We start from the raw sequence: 18,520 nt of genomic DNA on the forward strand, positions 1-18,520 counted from the left end.
ACTTATTAATGAATTTTGTCCATTCTGCCTTTATAATGCATCCTGGGTCTCTCCCCTTCTCTCCATTTACATTGTCAGTTGGAAAGGAAAGTCCACCACCATCACTGTCAACTGGACAAGGTCTGAAGTAGCTTACCTAGTCTCCCTGTTTCCTCTTGTCTCCCTTCAATCCATTCTCCACATGGCAGCTGGAAGGCTCGGGTCCCTCCTCATCTAAAACTCAGTGGCTTCCCATATCACTGACAATAAAACCCAATCCCCTGAACATGCCTGAGGTTTGAAAGGCCCTGAACTGAGCTACGCTTCTCAAACCTCAGCCCAGCCTATAACCACTCTCCTCTTGTTCCTTAAGCTACAGCCACATCAGTTTCCTCCAGGTTCCTCAAACTTGCCGCATCCTTTCTCACCAGAGCCTTTACAGGTGACTGTTCCTTGTCCTGCCATAGTGGTCCCCCTTTCGTCTCTTAAAACTGGCCATCTCCTATTCAACCTTCAAGTCTCTGCTCAAATGTCACTTCCCCAGAGTGACTTTTCTAACCAGCAAACCTAAAATTGGTTTGCCACCAGGCCCCTGGTTCTCCATCATAGCATCCTGTTATTTTCCTCCAAAAATCCTTCACAATCTAAAATTACATTTTTCTTTTTGTCTGCCTCTTTCTCTCTCATTATATAAATTCTAATAAGGCAGAGAGTGTCTCAGATTTGATCTCTTTATAACTATGCCTGTCACACTATGTAGGCCCTCGTAAAAAAAACTGTTAAACAAATGAAAGAACAAATGAAGAAATCAAGGCTCAAAATATACAATATCTGTTCAAGGTAGGAGTTAAATAATTTTCTAAGCCAGAAGGAGGACCATAATTCCTTCTGTTTTCATCTAGCACTTGAACCACTGTTGTATCACACTTTTCCTAAAGGAGTATAAAGCCTTGTTTTTCTTGTAATACACAGAACTATAAAAACTAAAGACTTTCAGAATCCAAACCCTAATTCCAAAGCTGCTGCATTCCATGACTACTGTGAACCACATACCTTCACTACTATAAACTCAATTATTCTGAATATGACTATTAACTCTTAATCAGTAATTATTCACAGCTATTTTCAAACAGCAAAAGATCCAGAGAATAGTTGCCACTTCAATGTATTTTTCACTGATGCATAACATCAATATGATGCCTTACTTTACTGTTAAACCCAAAATAATGAATGTTCTAAAGAGGAGTTAATATGAGCAACTTTGACCTCAAATACCACGAATATTCGTTCTGATGACTCCGTGTCCCTTTGTTCATTTGTACCCAAATTCAACTAAAAAAAATTTTTTTAATCTACCACATAGCATTGTTATGGGGAGTTAAAATCTGTAAAATGTCAAGTACTGCTAGTGTGAACTGATGCTTAGCTAATATTTTCATTAAATTTTCTTCCATAATCGCTTCCTTTTGGTTACAGGTATCGGTTGCTGGAAGGGGACTTGGTGAGGGGAAGAAGTTATATACATCTTTCCGTTGATCAGGTAGTGACTGTATTAGGTAGCAACATTCCCCACACCAATTTCTCCCCTGTTCCTGTTCCACCTCCTCACTATAAGCAAAGTTCATCAGCAATTGCAGTCTCCTCAAAAAATCAAACTATGGGGTGTCCTACACATGCATTTGTGTAGTTTACCTCTCTCTTCTCATCATCCTTTCATTCTAAAACAGAAAGTACGGTTATGGCAACATCTGGGGACTGTCCACCAAAATCTTCAATAATCATTCAGAGACTCGTGGGTCTGGTCAAAGGCCCCCCAGCAGTCAGTCTCTCCTCACTTCAGCCCAGTCCTCACACACAGCACCGTAAGTCTCATCTTGCACTCGAGAACTTTCTGGCACTCCCCACTCCCTAAACACCTTACCTCGACTGCCACGACCTGCCACGACCTGCCACAGCCTGAAACCCTCCGCCTTCTCCTCTCTTCTCTCTGCACACCCTGTCACGAGGTCAGAGAGAGTTATCCATCAGTTTTGAACACACCCTAAACTACACGCCATGATGACCGCTGTTGTCTCCACCTGATATGCCCACTTTCCATTTATAACTATTAAACTTACCCTTTCTGTAAAATACAATTAACTTTTCTTACTTTCTTTGCTTAACGTACCTGAAACTCCCTCTTACCTCACCTTTATCACCTGAACACCTACTCACCATTTAAATTCCAAATGCTACACCCTCCTTGGAGCCCCCTAAAACTGAACCCCTACCTCCCTAACCTCAGGGAGAACCGATCACTGCACCACATGATCTGCTATGTATTCCCACGGTAGTCTGTCTCTGTCTCACTTATCACATCTCCCCCATCAGACTCCGGGTCCCTCAAGGGAAGGCACTGTATGCCCAGAACATACCACCAGTTCTTCCACTTAGTGTCTGTAAATGTATTTGCTGAAAGATTAAACCCCTCCGTGTAGCCTGCACCGTTCTCCCCCAGATCCTATTCAAATAAATCTTTTTTCCCCCTGCAGCCCCACAGCCCACTGTACCTCTCTGATTGGACGAACCCGACCACATTATTCCCTGATGTGTGGTTATGTGTGTACTTGTCTTTTCCTTCCTGCAAGACAGTCAGCTCCTTAAAGGTAAGAATGGGATTTTTCCAAGGAGGGGCTTGTGCCTACCACAGTTTCTCACATAGCAGGTGTTCAGTGAGTATTAGCAGTTTTGTAACTTTTTAAACTACATCAGAAAGGCCATCAGAAGCGGGACTCAAGATTATACTTTGAAGAGAAAACACTGTCATTCACAAAAGTTTGCACTATCTAAATCTAATTTTTAAATCATTAAAATAAGATGGAGCCACCCAAACTCCCTAGTTCAGGAGTTAGAAGTTGGCAGGTAATGAAAGAATGACACCCCTTGGTGTAAAATAATAGAGAATAATAGTAACTAGGAGAAACTTGATAGAGTTTTTGGCCACTGTCAACCATTGCTGCCAAATCTTCCAATTTTTCAAAAGAAGCACCAAACGTGTATTTGTACACCGTATCTCTCAAGCTTTTAAATGTTGGAAACCAACTCATTTAAAAAGAGTCAAAAACATTGTACAGGCCAGACTAAACACATTTGTGGGTCAAATGAGGCCTATAAATTGTCAGTTTTTTTAAATTCTCCCCTCTGGATTGATTGTTATTCTTCCTAGTTATTAAGGGCTTACTTTGAGCAAACCCTGTGCTAAGAATTTTGTGTTAATTACATGAGTATATGTGGATTCCTATGATCTGAGCATTATTGATCTGAGTAACATAGACACCCACTTCTCAGACAAAGAAACTGAGGCACTTGGAGTTTAAGTTGCACACATCAGATAGCAACATCAAACGCGTCACACTCCCATGGGCACATACAGATTTTTGTCTGACTGCAATGTAAAAATGGCTTTGAGTCATGTGCAATTCTGGGCATCCTGTTATCTTACTTCTTTTTCTCCCGGTGATCTCTGGAATACCTTATCAAGACAGTCAAGGTTGGAAACTGCTGCTTTATATACTAAAATTGCCGAAGTTTGCTATATACCCTATAAATACCCTACCTTAAGGTTACAACTACTAGTCTTTCAAAAGACAGCCCACCATAAATCCTGAATAGAAAAAAAAAAACCTTAAACATCTTCATCCAAATATGAGATTGAAGCCAGGAAGCATATAAACAAACAGGAGGAAAGCAGGAAAGATTAGATGTAGAGACATTTGGAAAAGATTAAAACTAACATACTGCACTCTGCAAACACTTTTGAGCATAGACTACATTCAAAGCTCTGTGCAAGAAGTTATTTTAATAGCCTAGAGGCTATGATGATTTCAGATTCAAAAGATATTTTTCAACTTAGATTCAGTAGGATCGGTGACTAATATGAAGCAGAGGGTATGTGAGAGGGAGAAATCAGAGGATAACTCAGCAAGAAGAGGCCAGCAGAGTCATTAACCAAGATGAAGGAGCACAGGAGAAACAGCAGAGCTTGGTGTGGGGAGCCCAGGGGAGTGTACTGACAACAGAGGAGGGGATCCAGAGGGCACAGTGAAGTGGGCAGATCATCATCAGAGACACAAGAGCCAGGTGGGCTGAGGTTGAGATGGACAGAGACAAACAGCAGTGAGAGTTTGGGAGAGGACAACAGGCCAGGCATCCTTGCTTTCTGGGTGATACTCATGAGTCATAAGGAGAACAGTCAGAAAATTACCAAATTTCCTGGAGGGACATGGGGAGCGATGGAGTGGAACGATGCATTAAGAGTTGAGGTCCAAGCCTCCATATGGTACATTGCTGTCCCAAGTCAACAGTGTCCTTCTAAAAACATATTTTCGTAGATGCCTCATCCTGAACGATTTCTCATTGTGGTTCAACTTCACGGAATCATTGTCTGTACCTTAAAATGTACTCAAGGGCATTGGGTCTACTATGCAAAGCCCTAAGAATTTTATAGAGGGGCTTAGGATTCAAAGACTACTGAAGGGATTGAGTTCTGGGCCCTTAACCTAATCCAGTCAGTGAAATTCCCTCTTAATTTGTGTCACATGTGGGGCTTCTCTGATTTAGGTCTCCACTAAAAAGAATACCACTCTTGAGAAATTTTTTTAAAAAGAAGAAAAAGCTTTAAAATTCACTGAAGCGTCTTGATCAATTATGAAGTGAAACTTAAGTAATTTGTTGTGCCTCATAACATAACGCATTTATAAATTTTCCATAAGTTACAGTGGATTTAAAGGTATCTCATTAATAATGTAATTCTCACTAACATTTCTAGTTGCATTCTTGAGGGAGAGAGAAAAGAGTAAGGATATTACTAGTATGGTAGGAATTGTCCAAAATCCAGCTGCACTCACGGGAGTATGTTGTTTCTGTGAAAGTTAAATCCTTTGTAACTGTTGATAGAAATAAAGGTTGAGAACTAGTGAGCCCAACAATCTCCAAAGTCCTTCATGCTTGTAGAACATCCAGTTCCCCCACTTGCAATCCAGAACCAGGGAAGAATGGGTGGTTCACTAAGGGTCAGGGAGGGAGGTCTTTCCTAAGGGCCAAAGTCAGAGCTGAGACAACAGAACAATGCCTTTAAACTGTAAGGGAAACTGATTTGCCATCTAGAATTTTGTATCCAGCAAACTATCAATCCAAACTGTCAATTAAGGGTGAAGGTGGAATAAATACATTTCAGAATATGCAAGTCTCAAAACACTTAGCGCCCACCCTTTCTTTCTCAGAAAGCTACTGAAAGATGTGATTCACTAACACAGGGGAGGAGATGAAGACAGTCAGAACTGAAGAAACAGAGGCTCCAACACAAGACAGAGATGAAGGAAACACCAAGAAGAGATCCCAGAAGGACAGCTGGGTGGCAGGTCTTGAAAGCCACTGTCTAAATTTTAGCAGGTTAGGAGTCCCTAGGAAAGAAAGTTATCTCTGAAAGATGAAGTTGATAGAATAGCTGAAGTGTTAATACGAGATTTAGACAACTGGGGGAGAATTTGGGGTTAAATCTGTGATAAATACATTAAAAGAATTATCATTAACAAAGAAGATACTTGTTAATTCCAGGAAAAACAAAATGTACAAGTAAATAACAATAATTATAGCATCCTACATTACTCAATTTGTATGGTTACAGTTATTTAAATATTGAATATGAATCCAACTAAATTTTTGAATACTATAAAACTTTATGGAGAGGATGGGAGACTGGCTGGATGGGGAGAGTGTATGTGATTGGAGTGGACCATGTGTCCATTTGTAAAACATCTACCACAAAATACCTAACACCAGATGAAAGTGTTTGCCTCTCAGCAATGGAAATGTGGACGGTGGGAGAGCTGAGTTGGAGGGGCTGGTATTTTTCATAAAGAGCCTTATAGAACTGATTCCCTAAGCAATGTGAACGTAGTATTTGGATACAAAGAATATTTTAATTTTAAAAATATGAAAAAGCTTAAAAGATAGCTAAAACAAATTGGGAGAGCTGTGATTGAACAGATTTAAAGGAGTGGATAAGACGTTGCTTCTCCCTGAACCCCTCCCTCCCTCCTCTCGTTAAGTAGAGGTAACATGAAAATATGATTAGCAGCAGTTAAAGCCAAGTCCCCTCATAACTGGTTATGTTACTTGTGAGACTGACAAAGTCTTTCCTCCAAAGAGCTCGGCGGCTGTACTGAGAATATTAAGCGTGGGACATTTTAACACCATGAAATTAAAAACAAAGGAACTGTATGGAAAGAAAAATAAGATTGAGATTACCAAGAGCAAATGAAATCAAATCTTCATTAGAAGATAATTAAGACCAAGCCCCTGAATAATTCTGCAGCTTCCCCAGGATGCTAATAATACACATTGGCAGCATCATTAGTTTCTTCAGGAACCATTCTCAACATGGCACTATTTACCTCTTCTGCTTTCTGTTTTCCTGAAAACACTTTAAATCCCCCTTGACCACCTGAAGTTATCAAAAACCAATCCACACCACTTCATTTTACTAAGATTGGCTGAGCCTACTTTGGGGAAATATGTAATCAGGGCTGCCTGTGGCCTGATCTCTCTCTTTGTGCTTTGCCTTGCTCTTTGGAGGACCAAATAATTAACTTAAAATAATCCAGCCTGGATCAATCCTGGATGCCTGGAACTTTCCTGCTGATTTGGCCTTTTCTAGTGGACATTCAGGCATGGACTAGTGAAAAATTCAGAATACCTGGTTAACTCTTTGGGCTCCAAATGTGTCTACTATAGAACAGAAGTGTCAAAAAAGCATTAGCCAGAGCCAAGAATATCTCACTCTCATTATGAGCTGGTTTGTTTTTCTCCTACTTCAACACTCCCATTTCTGAGACTTAAAAGAAAAAAATCAGGGCTTGGAGGAGGAAAAGAGTGATAATTTTATTCTGACTTTAAAATATGACAGCATAAGAGTTTCATCAGCAAGGATCTGAAATTAATTCCTTTTTATTGTGCACTTTCTTTGTGCTAGCCACCATGTTAGACCCTTTGTATAATGGGATCTCTAGTCCTCAGTATACCTCTTCAAGATCCCTATTATATCTGCAATTTACAGGAGAGCACCCCAGAGGTTTAAACAACACAGTCTTCCCTAGATCACTGGAGGAGCAACAGAAGCAGTGTGACCAGCTGGAACCCCATCTTCTCATAATCATGATCTTTCCACTGCCTTATAAGGAGGTGTGTCCTAGTAACAGAAAGTTATAACTACCCCTAAGTTGTTGCAAGGATTAAATAAAGAAAAAAAAAAAAAGAAAAGAGAAGAATACCACTGAGGCCAGTGCCCTAAATATAGTGAATATTTTATACATATTAGCTCTTAACGTGGTTACTACAGTCATTAGATATGTAAAAAGCTAGTGACCTTACCTTCCTCTTCTTTTCATTTTCTCTTCTTTCATGGCCAAAAGGAAGTAAGAGATACAATATGCCTGCAAGTAGAAAGGGGTGGCTCCATGATGTAAGACATTTTATAAGTAAATGCCCTCTCTCCAGATCTTCTCTGCTGACCAGCGCACAGTTCCTATAGGACAGACTGTTCTGTTCTCCAAGTCACAACCTGGATATTTAACGAGTTGGCACCCAGTCTGAAACCTATTTTCCCATCTAACTTTGTCCTTCAGTAAGACCAGTACCAAAGGACTCATACTGCTTCCTGCGAGTTTCAGGACCAGTATCATCAATAAAATAATGCTTGTTGAAACGATTTATTCTTGCTCATTCCCTCGTCTCAGATACGGGCTGAGTAGTGATGTGCCCAAAGTGGGGTTTGCATGGATTCCTAACATTCTGTTTAGCAAGTCCTGGCACTGTCTTACTTGGATGTGAGCACAACAGCCATCCTACTTTGAGTAGATGACAGACTGTAGCTAACACCTGCTTTAATGCAGTTATTCCCATCAACAGCCTCTCAAAACGCTGCTTTATGCCCTCAACCAATCACTGTTTAATGCAGTTACCATACAGTTTTCCCTCTGGGCTCCCTCGCACATTCTCACATATTCTTAATCGTCATATAAATTCCTTCCCTTCATTATTTCCCAACAAATAACCACCCAGTTACAGGTGCGTTTTCTTTCCTTTTTTTCTCCTCACGTGACTGGGTCTCTAGTTCAATCTTGACTGCTTTTCTAAGTCAATCCTTATCTCCCACCTCCAGGCATTTGGCGGATGCACAGTTGCTGGAAGGGCTCTCATCTCCCACTCTCTAGAACTCTCTCGGAGTTTCTTCTAACAATAATGTGGGAAGGGAGTCCTTTGGTCTCCTCCTCAAGTGTGTGCCCACAGGAAAGATAACAAGAAGGCTCAAGATCTGGGAACCAGTATTTTGTGACTTACCACCCTGCACAACTGTTTGCCTGAGTCCTGACAGCACATGAGTGAGTATAGGTGTAATTCTCCTGCTATGACAAAGCAACATCACAGTCATGCCCTAATACAACCCACGTGTGGACATTCATTCATCTACAGATGAATCCATCCAATAAAAAATACCTTATGTGCCTGCCATGTTCTCATCACTTTGGTAAATGCCAGCGATACAAAGATTAATCAGGTGGAAACTGGATTGGAGGAGGAAGGGCCAGACTAGGACCCAGGAAGTCAGTTAAGACAATATGACAGTAGGTCAGGCAAGAAGTGATAAGGTCTTGAATGAACCCATAGAGTGACAGTGGGGCTAGAAAGCCGGGACAGAGACACGAGATATAAGGAGGGTATATCAGAATAATGTGGGTATTTATTGTGTGTGAGGAATGAGGGGAAAAGAGATGAAAGTCCAGGATGACTCCAAGATTTCTTGATGAGTCGGGGTTAATGATGCTATCATTCCCTGTTGGAGGGCTAGGAGAAATAGGTTTGGAGGGAAACAATGAGTCTAGTTTGGGAAACTGAGATACCTGTGGGCTATCAAGGTACAGATAACTACTAAGTATTTAGACTAAAGCTGGAAATACAAATTTGTGAGACTGAATACTTCCCACAAAATAGAATCTCATGCTCGATGCCCTCAACAGAAATCAAACACTGTTTTGAAAGAATATTTAGGGAGAATTGCTTGCAAGACAAAAATTAACTTCACTTCAACATATTCTAAAACATTTCCTTAGGAACACGAACCATATTGTACTGGCTTCATATTGTCACAGAATTGCTTTAACGAAATTGACTCTTGTTCTGATGCCAGTGTCTAAATGGAAAGTATTTACAAAATACAGACCTAAAATTCATGGGTGCATCTTCTGGAATAACTTTGAGGATTTGATTCTTTTTTTTTTCATTGAAGTATAGTTGATTTACAGTGTGTTAGTTTCAGGTGTACAGCAAAGTGATTCAGTTATATATATACATATACATATATATATGTATACATAAATATATGTATATATATACACATATATATGCTTTTTCAGATTCTTTTCCACTATAGGTTATTACAAGATATTGAATATAGTCCCATGCTATACAGTAGATTCTTGTTTATCTATTTTATATATAGTTGTGTGTAACTGTTAATCCCAAGCTCCTAATTTATCCCTCCCTACCACCCCTTTCCCCTTTGGTAACCATAGTTTGTTTTCTATGTCTGTGAGCCTATTTCTGGTTTGTAAAAAAGTTCACTTATATCATTTTTAAGATTCTGCAAATAAATGATATCATACCATATTTGTCTTTCTCTGTCTGACCTAATTCACTTAATATGATAATCTGTAGGTCCATCCATGTTGCTGCAAATGGCATTATTTCGTTTCTTTTTTATGGCCAAGTAATATTCCATTGCATGTATAAACCATATCATCTTTATCCAGTCATCTGTCCATGGCCACTTAGGTTGCTTCTATGTCTTGGCTATTGTGAATAGTGTTGCTATGAAAACTAGGGTGCATGTCTCTTTTCAAATTAGAGTTTTCTCCAGATATATGCCCAGGAGTGGGATTGCTCAATCATATAATAACCCTGTTTTTCATTTTTAGGGAAACTCTACACTGTTTTCCAATTTACATTCCCACCCACAGTATAGGAGGGTCCCCTTTTCTCCACACCCTCTCCAGCATTTATTATTTGCATACTTTTGGATGATGACCATTCTGACTGGTGTGAGGTGATACCTCATTGCAGTTATGACTTGCATTTCTCTAATAATTAATGATGTTGAGCATCTTTTCATGTGCCTGTTGGCCATCTGTATATCTTCTTTGGAGAAATGTCTCTTTAAGTCTTCTGCCTATTTTTTTGGTTGGGTTCTTTTTTTTTTTTTTTTTTTAAATATTAGGCTGTATGAGCTGTTTGTATATTTTGGAAATTAATCCCTCATCAGTCTCATTGCTTGCAAATATTTTCTCCCATTCTTGGTTGTCTTTTCATTTTGTTTATGGTCTCCTTTGCTGTGGAAAAGCTTTTCTTAAGCTTAATTAGGCCCCATTTGTTAATTTTTTATTTTATTTTTATTTTTCCTTTTATTTCCATTACTCTAGGAACGAGTTCCAAAAAAATATTGCTGCAATTTGTGTCAAAGAGTGTTCTGCCTATGTTTTCCTCTAGGAGTTTTACAGTATCCAGTTTTACATTTAGGCTTTTAATCCATGTTGAGTTTATTTTTGGATATGGTGTTAGAGAATGTTCTCATTTCATTCTTTTACATGTAGCTGACCGGTTTTCCCAGCACCACTTATTGAAGAGACTGTCTTTTCTCCATTGTATGTTCTTGCCTCCTTTGTTATACATTAATTGACCTTAAGTGTATGGGTTTATTTCTGGACTCTCTATGAGGATTTGATCCTTATCCTCTGGAGGCTTCCTCACCCAACTCTGAGAGACATTCTTGTTTCTTTCAGTAGCATCACTGGGTGTATTCTAAACAATTGGTTTGTGTATCTTATAGGCATTTTTTAGATTATGTAACCATGATGAGATTTCACACTGTTCTCATTGGTTTCTCAAAAGCATAGGACCAAATTTGAGACTTAGAGCGTACTTAGCCTCACCCATCCCTGGTGATATTTTGTTTTCTCCCTTATTTTTCTTCATTTCCTTTGCCTCATACTTATTTTACATTACTGAGTTGGATTTTCTTGCACTCTTACTAGTTTTAAATCATTCCTGAGACAAGGTATATTGTTTAGAAAGTAACTGTTCATTCATTCATTTACGTCCCTTTACAGTTCATGAACCCTCAACCTACAGATGTTCAGAGAGCACACACAGAAAGATGAGAAAAATGGATCACTCACATTTTAGGGTGGAAACATTATAGGAGGAACTGGCAAAGGAGACTGGAAAGAACTCATGAGACAGTTCTCTTTCTGACAGACCTGCGTCATGGAAGTCAAGAAAGGGACATTGACTGTAGATCAAATGTTGCAGAGAGATTAACTACAATAAAGTCTGCAAATAGCCCACTGGATTGGATAATTGGGCGATGATGACCAGAAACAGCAATTGCATTAACCCCATGGAATCCATTGCCTGATTTCCAAGAAATGAGTCAAAGCAGAAAATAAAGATAATTCTTGTAAAGCATTTGAGGGAAATAGGAGATATCAGAGATAGCTAGAGGCTGACTTGTGATCAGGGAGGAAGCTGCATTTCATACTGAAGAGATCTGGGCATGTTAAAACTTCAGATTTGAGAAAGCAGAATAAAAGCACAGGAAGAGCAATAGGAAGCAGTGGGTCAGGTTTTGGTGATTGAAGGCTCAGGGCAAAGATTGAATTAAGGATTTCAGAGGCAGTGCTGATTGGGTCCAGCAGGTAGCCAGGCAGGTAGCTGCAATATGAGAAAGTCAAGAAGCTTCAAGACTAAAGTATTGAATTTATCATCCATGTAGATGGCAAAGTCACCCTGGACCTGTGGCATGATGACCACGATCCAGATACCAAAACCCTCAACAAATGAGGAGGAGTGACCTTCAACTGGATGACAGCCAGAACAAGGTTAGACTGTGGTATGGTCACAAGGCAAAGTCCAAAATGGAAGGAGATTTTGCTTAAAGGTGGAAAGGAGATGGTTTGCCGGGAATAATGGCAATTTGGGGACAGTTCAGTGCTGCCTCAGAGCCTACGGGATATGTCTCTGCTCAGAGGCAACATTTTAAGGAATCTCTGTGTGAGACTTCTGCAGGGAGGCAAGGAGGAGGGACCCAGCTGGAGGAAAGCTGAACTTCAGTTGGGGCAAGAAGGTGCTGTTTGTTTGGAGAAAGGTTAGAGATGGGGGCTCGAGGAGAAAAGTTCATATCCATCCGTCTCCTATTTCCTTGAAAAAGAGATGACCATAACACACACAAGCCTCCAAATATGTAGATGTCAGTTTAAGGATGTTGCACCTGAAAAGCAAATCTGAAATGCCAAAGAAATAGAAACTTCTCCCAACACATAGGCAGTAGCAGCCGCCACAGTGTTTACCATGATGCAACCCATGCTATGAAACTTCTATTTATTTGGAAGAGGAGGGAGACAGAAGGGGGAGTAAGATGACCACAGCGCCAGTGAGTGTCTAATCTGTCATGGCGGGGGTGGAGGACACAATGCTTTTAAGGCATCAATAAATAAACAGTTCTAATACGGGATGCGGGGCACCCAGTGCTTTCCCTTTAGAACTCATGGGGAGTGGATTAGGTAAAGAGCTCTATTAACATCCTGGAGGGAGAAAACCTGGGCTTGTCGGTGTCCTTTCATAAATCAAAGGATATCAAATTTACATGACTGTCTTGCTTATAACTTTTTAAAACTTAGTTTCTTTCATGTTGTGCAGCAAAAGAAAATACCTATTAGTAGCTACAGTCACTTTGATGTTCTAATAATTCTCAGAGAGCATTTTTAAGTGAAATATAGAAGCCCATTAATGTATCACATAGGATTCAAACTCTTGGGCATTTGGGCAGGGGGTGGGGGATCCAAGTAATTGGATTTTTCTGTAAAGATTATTTTGTATTGTATATTATCACACATCTTAAAGAGTTTTAACTCTGAGCTCTGAATATTGCACAGTCTGGGTAGCAGCCAGATTGATACAATAAGTCCTAATGTCTCTAAATTAAAAAGTCAGTAGCTATTTGCCTGCTAAATTTTCAATCTGCTACATCAGTTTTTGCATGGAAACTATACCTTCTAGAATTCTACATTTTATAACTCACTTCCTCATAATAAATAATGTGTATTTAGTGCAATATCACGCTCTGCCCTTTTTGCTTTTTTACATTTATGTAACTTTCTAAGTGTATAATTTTCTATAAAGCTAAAAAAAGGACTGTTGCAATGGTTATTTCCATCAGATTAAATGTGCATTATAAAAACAATTATGATATAAAAAAAAGTTGCTGGCTTCCTTTTCACCAAAACAACCCACTTCTAATTGGAACAGCCAAGCTGCTCGAATATTGCTATCTTATACATTTGATTAACAATCGATATGTTTTCCCCATCATTATCATCTAATTTTAAAAACTATAAGCACCTATCAAATACATGGTTCAAAGTAAAAGCAATAACTTAAAACAGACTTGCTTAAAGTAAATATTCCTGGAAATTAAAAAGTAAATGCTCATTGACATTTTCTGCCATCAAAGTGCAGCACCTCAAAAGAGAAATCTGAACCATCAATGTAGCACAGTTTACAAAAGAAATGAGACATAAAAGTTTTGATTGTATTTAAATAAACTTTTTCTGATCCACCATCTCTTGCCTGCTCAACCGCTGTTTCTCATACCACCACCACCATCCCGCCCACTGCTTTATCTCAATTTCCTTTTAGATTGGCAGTAAAATCTGACAGTGTTTTCTCGTTTGGCTGATTGCATTGGTATCATGCTAAAAATAAGAGTAATGCATTAAAAAAAAAATCCATACTCCAAGAATACTTTTGAAATTCTTCCTGATTTTTCTACTACTTTTATGGGGATTTTTATAATTAAATATTTCATCTATACTATTTAATTTACAATGAATGTGAACTAGACTTCATGAGTTTCCTTCCTTCCTTCCTTTTCTTCATTTTTCCTTTCTTCTTTCTCTCTTTCCAAATGTAAGTCAATTACTCCTACACCATGTATTAAATAATAGATTCTTTCCCCATTTATCCTAATGGCACCTTTATCATATATTAAATTCTTGCATTCATAGTAGTTCATGCTTTCACAGTGCTTACAGCAAACCAGGCTTTGCTTTAATATTATACATACATTGCCGTTACAGAAATCCTATGCAGTATGAACCACTTTATCTTAATTTTACAGATGAGCTATTTGAAATACAGAAGGTTTACAACTTTGTCCAAGGTCACACATTACCATGCTCTCATCTGCGCATATATTTTTATCCTAAACTCTACTCTGTCCCATTAACAATCCCTCAGCTGGGATCATACTTCTAATCACCATAGCTTTACAGCACATTTTGACATCTCCTGGTGAACACGCCCCTTTGTTTTCTTGCTATTTTCAATCTTTAATGTAAATTTCATCATTCACTTGACACATTAAAAATACACATATTTTCAACAGAATTGTATGAAACTGACAGATTTGGAGAGAATGTCTACCTTTATAACACTGAGTTATCCCATCCAGGAACATGCCAAGATTCCTCATTTACCTGGATCTTCCTTTTGTGCTTCTCAGCCAACGTTATGGTTTTCTTCACATAAATTTCACACATTTCTTGCTAAATTTATCCACAGGCATTATATTTTTTCCTATTTTTTTCATTACATTTCCAGTCTCTCACAGGTTAAGATATCAATCAGAAAGCTCTGGATTTTTTTGCATATTTCCCACATTTACTGAATTCTCTTATTCCTTTCTAGAAAGATTTTCAGTGGATTCAAGTGGATTTTGAGACATTTAATTATATCTTCTGAAAAGAAAAATAATTGCATCCAATTCTTTCCAATATTTGTAGTCCTTTGTTTTCCCATTTTATTTCTTTGATGAAAACCTCTAGAACAATATTAAATAAGGTGTTAAGACAGAAAGTATTGGTTATCCCCCAGTATCTATTCTTTTCTTCACCCATGGGAAACTCCAGTTTTCAGATGAGCACACAGCTATTCAGAATAAAGGCTACAGTTTCCAGCATCCCTTGCAACAAGGTGAGGCCATGTGGCCGATTACTGGACAATGTTAGCAGAGTATAACGTGGCAACATCCATGAGCATTTTTTAAAAATAGCAGACACCACAGTAGTCTCCTTTCTTCTTTACCCGTTGTCCTTTTCTCCATCCTTCTGCCTTAAATACAGATATGATATCTGGAACGGGAGTTGTCACCTTAAAATGAGAACAAAGACCACACCAGGAGTAACAGAATGAGTCTTGGTACCTGAAGAGGCCATGGAATAGGCCCTCTTTACCACCCTTAATTGCCTTTCTCCAGTTTTCTTAAAAGAAGAGAGAGAAATAAAAATCAAACCTAATCCTAACAGAGACAGTTTCAGGATAGTGAAAATCACCCTTTTTCCTGAACATAATGGGAATACCACTTGGTATGATACTGGTCATTGGCTTCTTATATATACTGTTTCTCAACTTAGGAGCTCCCTTCTAACTCTAATTTATAAGAAATTTTAAATCAGAAATGACTGTTAATTTTATCAAACGATTCTTTGGATCAGCACTGTCCAATAGAACTTCCCACAACGATGGAAATGTTCATATCTGTGCTAACTCCATAGCCACAAGCCACATGTGGGTACTGAGCACTTGAAATATGGCTAGTGGGAATAAGGAACCAAAAATATTAATAATTTAACTTCAATTATTCAAATTCCCATTAGAATAGCTGCATGTGGCTAAGGTCTGCCATGTTGGGCAGAGGAGATCCAGATGATCATATAGACATTCTCTTTTAATCTAATAATATAAGACATTGAAATAACAGACACAGTAATGTTGAACCATCTTTCATTGCTGAAACAAGATCCACTTCATAACACTAAATTTGACTTGCTAATATATTATTAATGTAGTAAGATGGAGAAAATTGCTTTCACCGGATCCTTAGAGAAAGCACTATGTTTGCTCAGAAGAAATGCTTCACAAATCTCTTGGGGTGGTATATAAGACGTAGAGGAAATGTGCAAATAATAAGGGTAGTGGAATTTGCCCTCCGTAATGAAGGAGTACAGAATTTTATGTCCTACACAGGAAAACTGACAGGGACAGAGTGGAGCCTGTGAGTCTGAGCACTGCATCTGCAAGAGAAGGAGAGACGTATGACGTAAGGGATACCATAGAAAAAGGAACTGGGAAGAAGAGAAATTTCAGAGATTTTTCTGCAAAATTCTAAATATCACGTGATACAATTCTTCCTTTGGTCCCCTCAAATTTTCAGCGACGTCTACAAAGATCACTAACGTTGTTGGTGTTGGGGGAGTGTTATATTTATTGGATGTGTTCACAGATATTCTGTTTCTTTGTCCTTCCAGATGTGTGGTGGGATTTAATTTTCTTAACCTCCTAAAATTGGCTGTGGTTTGCACTGACCAATAAATGTGAGTGGCAGTAATATACATATATACCTCATCTTCTTTATCCATTCATCTGTCTATGAACACTTAGGTTGCCTCCATGTCTTGGCTACATAAATAGAGCTGCTATGAACACCGGAGAGCATGTCTCTTTTCAAATTTTAGTTTCCTCTAGATATGTGCCCAGGAATGGATTGCTCCATTATATGGTAAGCCTACTTTTAGTTTTTTTAAGGAATCTCTATACTGTCCTCCGTAGTGGCTGCACCAATTTAACATTCCCAACAACATTCCTTTCCTCCACACCCTCTCCAGCATTTACTATTTGTATATTTTTTGATGATGGCCATTCTGACCAGGATGAGTTGATACCTCGTTGTAGTGTTGATTTGCGTTTCTCTAATAATGAGCGATATTGAGCATCTTTTCATGTGCTTGTTAGCCATCTGTGTATTTTCTATGGAGAAATGTCTCTTTAACTCTTCTGCCCCTTTTTTTAATGGGTTCTCTGGTTTTTGATATTGAACTGTATGAGTTGTTTGTATATTTTGGAAATTAATCAATCCCTTGTCAGTCTATCATTTGCAAATATTTTCTCCCATTCTGTAGGTTGTCTTTTCATTTTATTTATGGTTTCCTTTGCCATGCAAAAGCTTTTAAGTTTAATTAGGTCTCATTTGTCTATTTTTGTTTTTATTTATGTTACTCTAGGAGTCAAATCCAAAAAAAACATCGCTGCAATTTATGCCAAAGAGTGTTCTGCCTATGTTTTCCTCTAGGAGTTTTGCAGTATGTGGTCTTACATTTAGGTCTTTAATCTATTTTGAGTTTATTTTTGTATACTGGTGTTAGAGAATGTTCTAATTTCATTCTTTTACATGTATCTATCCAGTTTTCCCAGCAACACTTATTGAAGAGACTGTCTTTTCTCCATTGTACATTCTTACCTCCTTTGTCATAGATTACTTGACCATAAGTGTGTGGGTTTATTTCTGGGCTTTCTATCCTGTTCCATTGATCTATTTGTCTGTTTCTGTGCCAGTACCATACTGTTTTGAGTACTGTAGCTTTGTAGTATAGCCTGAAGTTAGGGATCATGACTCATTCAGCTCTGTTCTTCTTTCTCAAGATTGTTTTGGCTTTTCAGGGTCTTTTTTGTTTCCATACAAATTTTAAAACATTTTGTTCCAGTTCTGTGAAAAATACCACTGGTAATTGGATAGAGATTACACTGATCTGTTGATTGCCTTTGGTAGTATGGTCATTTTAACAATATTTATTCTTCCAATCCAAGAACATAGTATATTGTTCCATATGTTTGTATCATCTTTCATTTCTTTCATCAGCGTCTTAGAGTTTTTGAAGTACAGGTCTTTTGCCTCCTTAGGTAGGTTTATTCCTAAGTATTTTATTCTTTTTGATGCGATAGTAAATGGGATTTTTCCTTAATTTCTCTTTCTTCTTTTTCATTACAGATGAGATGTAATTCATATAGGAGGGAATAGTTGTGACCACCCCCAGTTATAGGCTTACATCACCCCCATTTAGCAACCAAGAAGAACAGAACTTTTCCCACAGATGTGAATACAAAATTACAGGAGAGCACTCTGATGAACTCTACTTGGGTCACATGCCCCATCCTGGATCATTATATACAAGAATATATTACATATGGTTTAACAGGATTGGTTTACCTGTGACCAGGAATCAGTGTACTGTAATATCCCACTATCATAATTATCATATAACTGATGTGGGGGAGGAGCCACCTCCAAAGGAGGGAGTGGTACTGACTGATAAAAGAAAAATGAGAGAGAAAGATAGAGGGACAAACATAATTATTAGGCAAAGCAAACAAACAAACAAACAAACAAAACACAGTAGGTATTCACTCCCCTCCAAAATGGGCTCAGATCTAGAGAGGAATTAATCTTTGGCGACCTTTTTCAATTCCCTCCATGGTCATTGGTCCATTTGGGTTTTCCTAACTCCACTTGAGTAAATTTTGATAATTTATATTTTTATTAGAAAAATTACTTATT

The sequence above is a fragment of the Camelus ferus genome, chromosome 12 (assembly GCF_009834535.1).
Source record: "Camelus ferus isolate YT-003-E chromosome 12, BCGSAC_Cfer_1.0, whole genome shotgun sequence".
Lineage (NCBI taxonomy): Eukaryota > Metazoa > Chordata > Mammalia > Artiodactyla > Camelidae > Camelus > Camelus ferus.